Here is an 8,408-nt window from a genome sequence, read left to right as displayed (position 1 = left end):
GTTTGTGCCTTCGTGAAGAAGTCCGCCAACTGTAACTCAGAGGGCACATAGTTAAGAGCGAGAGTCTGATCCTGCACAGCAGCACGCACAAAGTGGGCATCCACACCTATGTGCTTGGTGAGCTCATGCTTCACCGGGTCACGCGCAAATACTGATAGCACCGGTACTGTCTGACAGTAACGGAGTCGAGGTAGTAGCAGACACACCAAAATCCTCAAGTAACCACCGTAACCAGATCACCTCAGCCGTCAACATAGCCATGGCTCGCAACTCATCCTCTGTACTCGAGCGTGAAAATGCAGTCTGTTTCTTTGTCTTCCAGGCAATAAGAGAGCCACCAAGGAAGACAGAGTAAGCAGACAGCGAGCGTCGATCAGAGGGATCACTAGCCCAGGTAGCATCAGAGTAGGCCTGGAGCTCAAGAGAGCTGGAGCGGGGAAAGAAGAGGCGCTGAGAGAGCGTGCCACGAAGATATCGTAGAACACGGAGGAGGTGACTATAGTGGACAAATGTGGGGGCTGAAACGAACTGACTCAGGATGTGGACAGGATAGGAAATGTCAGAACGTGTAACAACAAGGTGGACAAGGCTGCCAACGAGGTGACGATAGCGAGTGGGATTAGGAAGAGGGTCACCATCAGAGGCACGAAGCTGAATGTTGAGCTCCATAGGAGTCACAACAGTGCGCTCATCACCGAGAGCAGCGCGAGCAAGAAGATCCTGAATATACTTTTCTTGGGATATGTAGAAGCCATCAGAGGTCGAGGAGATCTCAATCCCAAGAAAATAGCAAAGTGGACCAAGATCAGTCATAAGGAACTGGTCGCGAAGGCGAGCCTTAATAAAGGCAATATAGTCAGAGTCGTCACCAGTGATGATCATGTCATCAACATAGAGAAGGAGAAGAGTCCGACCACGAGGAGACGTGGAACAAACAGCGCGGGATCATGATCACTGGGCAAGAAACCAGCGGCAGTCACCACAGAGGCAAAGCGCTCAAACCAGGCACGAGGGGCCTGTTTAAGACCATAGAGAGAGCGGCGAAGTCCACAGACCATGCCATCAGGAGCATAGTACCCCGGTGGTGGCTGCATATAAACCTCCTCACGCAACTCTCCATTGAGAAAGGCGTTCTGGACATCAAATTGAGAGATAGACCAATTGCGAACAAAAGCCACAGCAAGGAGAGTGCGGACAGTGGTCATGTGAGCCACAGGAGCAAATGTCTCATCATAATCACGTCCCTGCTCCTGCTGGAAACCACGGGCCACAAGACGAGCTTTGTAACGCTCAAGAGAACCATCGGAGCGAGTCTTAATCTTGTAGACCCACTTGCAAGTGATGGGACGAACACCAGAAGGAGGAGAAACCAGATCCCACGTGCCATTGCGCTCAAGTGCCGCAAGCTCCTCGGCAATCGCAAGCTGCCATTCAGGCTGAGTCATGGCAGCCCGATAGGTGGTGGGTTCAACAATGGCAGAGAGACCATACCGGTCAGGAGAATAGCGATCAGGTGGGGGACAAGGCCTAACACGAAGGTTATGAACCGGTGTAGGCGTGAGAGGTGGAGCACCTGAAGTAGAGGGCACATCAGTGGGATCATCCATAGCACGAGGACGACGAGTGTAGTAGTGAGGAAAAGGGGAGTGAGGGCGAAAGACTGGAGATGAAGGTGGGGAGGGAGATGACGACGGAGGGGATGGTGGTACTGGTGGTGTAGGGAGACTCATCGGGGGAGAGGATAGAACAGGAGGCACAGAGGGAGATGTGTCGGGAAGGAGAAGTAAGGAAATATCTTCCACGGAAAAGCTCGAGGAGGAGGGACGCGGATAGTAAGAACGAGACTCATCAAAAGTCACATCACGCGAAATGCGCAGTCGGCGACCAGCAGAGTCCCAACAGCGATAGCCCTTGTGCTCATCACTGTAGCCAAGGAAAACACACTCAACTGACTGAGCAGTCAACTTGGTTCGTTCTCGCGGAGCAAGAAGAACATAGCACACGCATCCAAACATACGAAGAGCGGAGTAGTCAGGAGAGCGACCAGAGAGACGCTCCATAGGAATACCGCCCTTCAAGGCAGCCGATGGCTGAATGTTGATGAGGTGTGTGGATGCGGAAACAGCCTCAGCCCAAAAATGAGGTGGAAGAGAGGCGGCGATCATCATCGCCCGAGCCGTCTCAAGCAAATGGCGATGTTTGCGTTCAGCAACGCCATTCTGAGCATGGGCACCAGGGCAAGAGAATTGGGCAAGAGTACCCTGCTCCGCAAGAAAACCACGCAACATGTGAGAGATATACTCTCCAGCTGAGTCAGTGCGGAAGACACGGACAGGCGTGGAAAATTGAGTGAGAACCATGGCAGCAAAGTGCTTGTATATGGGGAGAACCTTGCTGCGAGATTTCATGCAATAAAGCCAAGTGTAGCGAGAGAAATCATCAACAAACAGAACATAGTAGCGGTGACCCCCTTTGGAGTCAAAAGGAGCAAGACCCCATACATCAGAATGAACTAAGTCAAAAGGACGTTGAGATACAGACTCACTGGTAGGATAAGGTAACTGGATCTGTTTGCCAAGCCTACAACCATCACAATGCAACGAAACATCACCAGAGACAGACCCTAAGACGCCTTGGTGTACTAATGAGGACAAGCGAGAGCCACAGATGTGACCAAGTCGATGATGCCACTGCTGGAAGGACGCGGAAGAGGAGGCAGCAAGAGCATGTGAGCTGGCGGATGTGGTAGCAGCGGAAGGAACACAAAGCCATTCAACCTCCCAAAGGCCCTCAGACTCACGGCGCCGAGGGCCAGCGCCAACCAGAGCCTGAGTGCGATGATCCTGAACAGAACAAGAGTCGGCATCAAGAATGACACGACAGCCAGAATCAGTAAGTTGGACAGCGGAAAAGAGATTCATGGTAAGACGAGGAACATGAGAAACACTAGGAACCGAGAAAGACGGAGTGGAAAGGATACCACGACTAGCAACAGGAAGAGGTGTGCCATCGGCAGTGAGAACATTAAGAGGAAAATCAAGAGGTCGAAGAGAAGATAAAGCAGAAGAATCAGAAGACATATGAAAAGAAGCTCCAGAATCCAGAACCCACGAGGATGTACCTGTCTGAGTAGGGTCCAGCTGGGGCGGAGTGGTGGTGGCTGTCACAGCGGCAACAGAACCCGTCGAGGAAGAACCAGATGAGGCCAACATGCGCTTGAGCCGCACAATATCCTGGTCGGTGAGCGACGAAGGCGAGGAAGACACACGAGTCCCACTAGAAGAAGAGTGCTTCAGGTCTCTCTGCTTCTTGTGACAATCTGACTCTGGGTGACCTGGCCTGTTGCAGTAGCCACAGAAGGTGTGCGAGCGCGACCGACCCTCCCGTGAAGGAGGGTGAGCCGCCCCCCTGGAGGTGTGGGCAGGAGCGGTGGAGCGGTGAGGTGAGTAGAAGACACAGGAGCTCGAGCAGCAAGAACAGTGAGAACGATAAGCAGACCAGCAGACCGGAGGCGTGTCTCCTCAGCACGAAACTCTGCAAGCACCTCCGAAATAGGAACACGACCACGAGCAAGCAGATGAGCACGCTGAGGCTCAAACTCTGGACGAAGGCGAGATAGGAACTCGTGGAGACGATGAAACTCCAAGTCTGACCGCACAGTCTGGCAACAACGGCAAGTACCACAAACCACAGTACTGAGAGAGTCAAGCTGACGCCAGATGGCAGAGCTCTGTGAGTAGAACTCATCAATAGAAGAGTCACCCTGCTGAAGAGCATGCTCCTGACGCACCACAGATAGGTAGAGAGCATCACCAGATGGCTGATATCGCTGACAAAGATAGGCCCACATCGCAGCAACAGTACCGAGACCCATGAACTCAGACGCAAACTGAGGCAAGACACTCGCGGTGAGAATAGCAGCCGCTCGAGCATCATCGTTGCACCACTGAGTGTAAGCAGACAGATCATTCCGGTAAACAGAAAGAGCATCTGAGTAAGCGGATACCTGCTGATCATAAGCATCCACCGCAGCATCATCAAGGGCCTTGGCTGCATCCCGATCAGCCTGAGAAGCTTCAGCAGCAAGAACAGGCGGGACCGGCGGGATAGGAGCCACAGGAGCAACAGGGCATGGCGGACAGGGGACCTCGCCAGAGAGAAACGCCCCACAGGAGAAGACCGCGCATGTGGATGCGCATGAAGCCCACAAACTCAGCAAAGTTGGTGCCATCGAAGATCACCGTGCACCTAGGAACAGCCACATATCCGGAAGACATGGCAAGCTCTCTGTCTTTTTTTACAAGGTCAACGTCACAGGGCAAACAGCCCGAGCCCCAGCCAGAGAGCCTGAGCGCCCCAGCCAGGCGGAGTGAGAGAGGCAGCCAAGCACGGGCCGGATCCAAGGCGCTTCGAGGGAGGCAGCCACGCAGCAGGGCCACGGGTCAACGGCCCGGGCAAGCGAGCGCCCCCGCCCTCACTCGAACCAGAGTAACGACGGGAGCGGCAGGGGTGGTGCGGCGGCTTGAGGCAGGGCTTCGGCAGCCCGGCGTGGTCCAGCAAGTCAGGAACGGCCGGATCCGGCCGCTGGAGACCGGTTCCCGGCGAGCCTGGCAGCGAGCGGGCCGGAGAAGCCAGATCCGGGAGGAGGAGCCAGAGCAGGTGCGGCTGACCGGGAAGAGGCGGCCGTGACCGGGCTGGAGGGGCGGGTCCGGATCCGCGACGATGAGGGCTGGACGGAGCTGCTCGCCGGGACCGCCGGCGGCTTGAGGCAGGAGGCGACGGATCGGGAGAGGGGCTAGCACGGAGTTGCAGCGTGCGGGAGAGAGGGGAACCTAACATCTGATACCATGTTGGATAAACAACAACTGTCTTTACTGAGGGGCCAAAGGCCAAAACATATACATGTGAGGTAAAGTGCAGAAAAGCCCCTTATACAATGGGGATGTACAGAAAGGAACTATACACATCTAACAGGGGTTACATGGGTTAGCACCCTATCAGTGAACATCCCAGTCAATGGGAAGGACTACCCTGAGGCCCAATGCGCCGGCTTGTGCCCAACATTTGGCTTCGGCCTTAATCCTATCTACAAGTGTGTGAACCGAGGGGCGCGCATTCTCGAAGACGCACTCATTCCGCTGCTTCCAAATACTCCCTCTGTTCCATAATACTCGTCGCGGTTTTAGTTCAAATTTGAACTAAAACCGTGACAAGTATTATGGAACGGAGGGAGTAATATTCTTTTGAGGGAAATAAATAAGTGGTTGCTATGCATTACATAAATTAAACATATGGCACTTTAATAATGCATACCACTTATGCCCAAAGGAATGAAAAAGGGCAGAGTTAGTTGGTATAGCTCCCCTCTCAAGCAGAACCGAGAAGTCATGAATCTTCCATTTGAAGCATGGGTCATGTGTCTTTCCCAGCGGTGCAGGAGCTGAAATTTGCACAAGAGCAACAAACAAATTACAGGACAGAAAAAAGAAAGAAGTTTGTGCCATGAGCAAATTCAGTTGCATGTTGCAGTTGCACAAGCAGGCTACATTACTCCTTTTTAGCAAATTACTAGAATATCACCCTACAGAAAACTTTAAGAAGCAGAAAGGTTCTCTATGTACATGAAGAAATAGCACTATGTTTTGTAATCATCTGAATAAAAATCAGCATACTGTGTGTAGTGCTAGTTTTGGCGGTGATTACATGTTGCTCCCTAATAAGGCCCCTTCCAGGAAAAAATTGGCAAAATGCGACTCTTCTGTCTGGATTACCTTCGTCAAATCCCTCCCCTTTGGGCGCCCATGTTGTGTCCTCTCCTCCTTGAGATGAATGGTCAGCTCTTGCTCTTTGCTGAGATGAATAAAAGAGCCCCGTCTTTCTTTTCACTTTTCAGAAAAATGTTCTTGAACAAAATTATTTATGACAAATAACTTTTAATTTATCTACTTGCTTGTTTTTTCAGAAAAAAAGAGTTCAGTATTCATGACAAGACTGGTATTTCACTAGCTCCACAATTAGGGAACATAATTGTCACTGCCTCAGGCCTAGAATTCTAAGACTGCAACAATTCTGTTGAACAAAAAATCGCCTTTCCTTTGCGGTTTTGCATATAGAAGGCATAATCTGCATTACAACTACAAATTGACAAGAACTTCTATGAATTGCATGCATATACACATACATGCTGAACGTGTGGTGAAGGAGTTGCCCATGACTCTGCCTTTCCTCTTCACTTTTCCTCTGCAAGTATTACTAACTACTCCCTCTGTAAACTAATATAAGAGTGTTTAGATCACTACTTTAGTATTCTAAATGCTCTTATATTAGTTTACGGAGGGAGTACTAAGCATCGTAACATAGTGCAGAGCAGGGAACATAAATAAGCTTAAAAGGCAGTGCTAATCATGTTCAGATTATCAATGCCAAGTGAATATCAGAGAAAAACAACATAGTTGCATGGCATTAGAAATATTAAATTTCTCATGAACAAATACCACAGAAACCTCCTGCTCAAATTTCTCGACTACAGCACAAGACAAGGTAAACTTAGGGGGAAAAAGAACTCTAGGGTTAACATGGGGAGAAGCGGGGAGAGGGGCTTGCGTCGTCAGTGCTTCTTTTCTTCGATATCTATAGTAAACAACTTGGATATTATCTGGACAAAAGATGACACCGTCTGATCAAGAAACAGTAATCAGACTTGAGCAAATACATGCCTAGAGGGCCAGGACATGGCACAACGCTACCATATTTGTTAGAATGCCCTAAACCTATGGTTGTCGACAACTAGTAGGAAGAACCTGGCTACTTAATCCTCAATACATGTATTGATTTTGTCGCACAACAATTGTCTATCCCTCAACAAAATACAAATACGAAAAAGGAGCTCCTTTCATCCTGGCTGATTTAAGCAATTTTGCCTAATCAAAGTGACAAATATAAGGCTCGATTGTCCCTGTCGGCTATAGGACAACAAGTATTTTTGCCTAGGAGACGTGTTGTATCACTGCTATCACAGATGATCCATGGTTCACAACAATGTTGTTTACCCGACACATCTACTTCTGACGACAAAAGGTGTATACTCCCTCCGTTCCTAAATATAAGACCTTTTCGAGATTCCAATATGGACTACACACAGAGCAAAATGAGTGAATCTACACTCTAAAATATGTCTGTATACATCCATATGTAGTCCGTATTAAAATCTCTAAATGAACTTATATTTAGAAACGGAGGAAGTATATGATATCGATTGAATGCACAACATATATATTTTAGTCACTACAAGTAAGGATTAGTGTGCTACCGTAAACCATATATCGCAGTTCAGCTCTAACGTAGAATCAAAAGTTTCCATGCAAAGAGTATTTTATGTTTCTTTTCAGTCTACAACAAACGTAATCAAGATCCATGTAAACGTCAAACAATAGAGGCGGGTAAATCATGGAATGGCTCCTTCCTCTTTTGCTAGCATGCTCTATAATCGCTCCTCCTAATGCATCATACGAAACAAGCAAAACTTCCCTAATGAAGAGGCGAGGTATACACCAGTACATACGCCATAAATATTTCGTGGCGGACCATGCTGAAGAATTGAACAAATCCACCTCTATTACCACATAACGCAACCAACAAAATTTTGTTCCAGCACTTGGCCATGGCACTAAAGAATCAGGTACCAGATGTAAGCAGAGACACACCTGCCGCAGGCGGGAACAAACGCCAGAGGGGAGGGGCGGGGGAGGAGGACACTGCCTTCTGACGGGCGTCCGGAGGGAGAGGGAGAGGAGGCGGAGGGGGAGACGGAGACGGTAGGGCAGCAAGTGGCCGAAGGGAGAGATCGCCGGGGGTGGGGTGGGGGACTCGGATCCTACGCGTTCACGTATGTGGCGATCGGGGTGGAAACATGCCTCATTATTTATTTATTTATTTTTTAGATTAACATGCCTCTTTTTTGTTTGAGAAACTGATTAGCATGCCTTATTTTTTTAAACACACATGTAACTTTATTCATAGAGGGTGTTTGTTTTCAGGGACTTATTGGTTTAGGGACTTAAAAAAGTCCCTATAAGTCCCATCTAAACCAAACAAGAGGGACTTATAGGGACTTAAAGTGGGCATTTGAGACTTATGAAAGAGAGTCTTATAGGGACTTATAAGTCCTAGAACCAAACAGGTAGGGACTTTTTAGGGACTTGGGACTTATAAGTTGGGACTAAAAAAAAGTCTTAGAACTTATAAACCAAACAGGGCCATAGTCATAACAATTACAGGTATACTGATTTAGACCTAAGATCCAAAAAAATATAAAGTAACTCTTATAACTAAGAATTATAATGAAATCTCTTAAAAACACTTTCTTCACGGCGTCAATCTCTGCTTGAAGAGATACTCCAAGGACTTCG

The 8,408-nt window shown here is 48.8% G+C and overlaps 1 protein-coding gene across 1 annotated transcript in view; it reads right to left on the bottom strand.

Moving 5' to 3' along the window:
* Positions 1-7,871, bottom strand: part of LOC123181059 (ubiquitin C-terminal hydrolase 12) — a 10,291-nt gene extending 2,420 nt beyond the window's left edge. Inside the window, exons 1-3 of the mRNA XM_044593274.1 lie at positions 7,704-7,871; positions 5,772-5,850; positions 5,314-5,440 (exon numbers count right to left, since the gene is read on the bottom strand). The gene's annotated coding sequence lies outside the window, so the exon portion shown is untranslated. The remainder of the gene's footprint in view (positions 1-5,313; positions 5,441-5,771; positions 5,851-7,703) is intronic.
* Positions 7,872-8,408: the final 537 nt, after the last annotated feature.

Source organism: Triticum aestivum, chromosome 1D (assembly GCF_018294505.1).
Source record: "Triticum aestivum cultivar Chinese Spring chromosome 1D, IWGSC CS RefSeq v2.1, whole genome shotgun sequence".
Taxonomy (NCBI): Eukaryota; Viridiplantae; Streptophyta; class Magnoliopsida; order Poales; family Poaceae; genus Triticum; species Triticum aestivum.
This window is presented reverse-complemented; position numbering and strand designations above follow the sequence as displayed.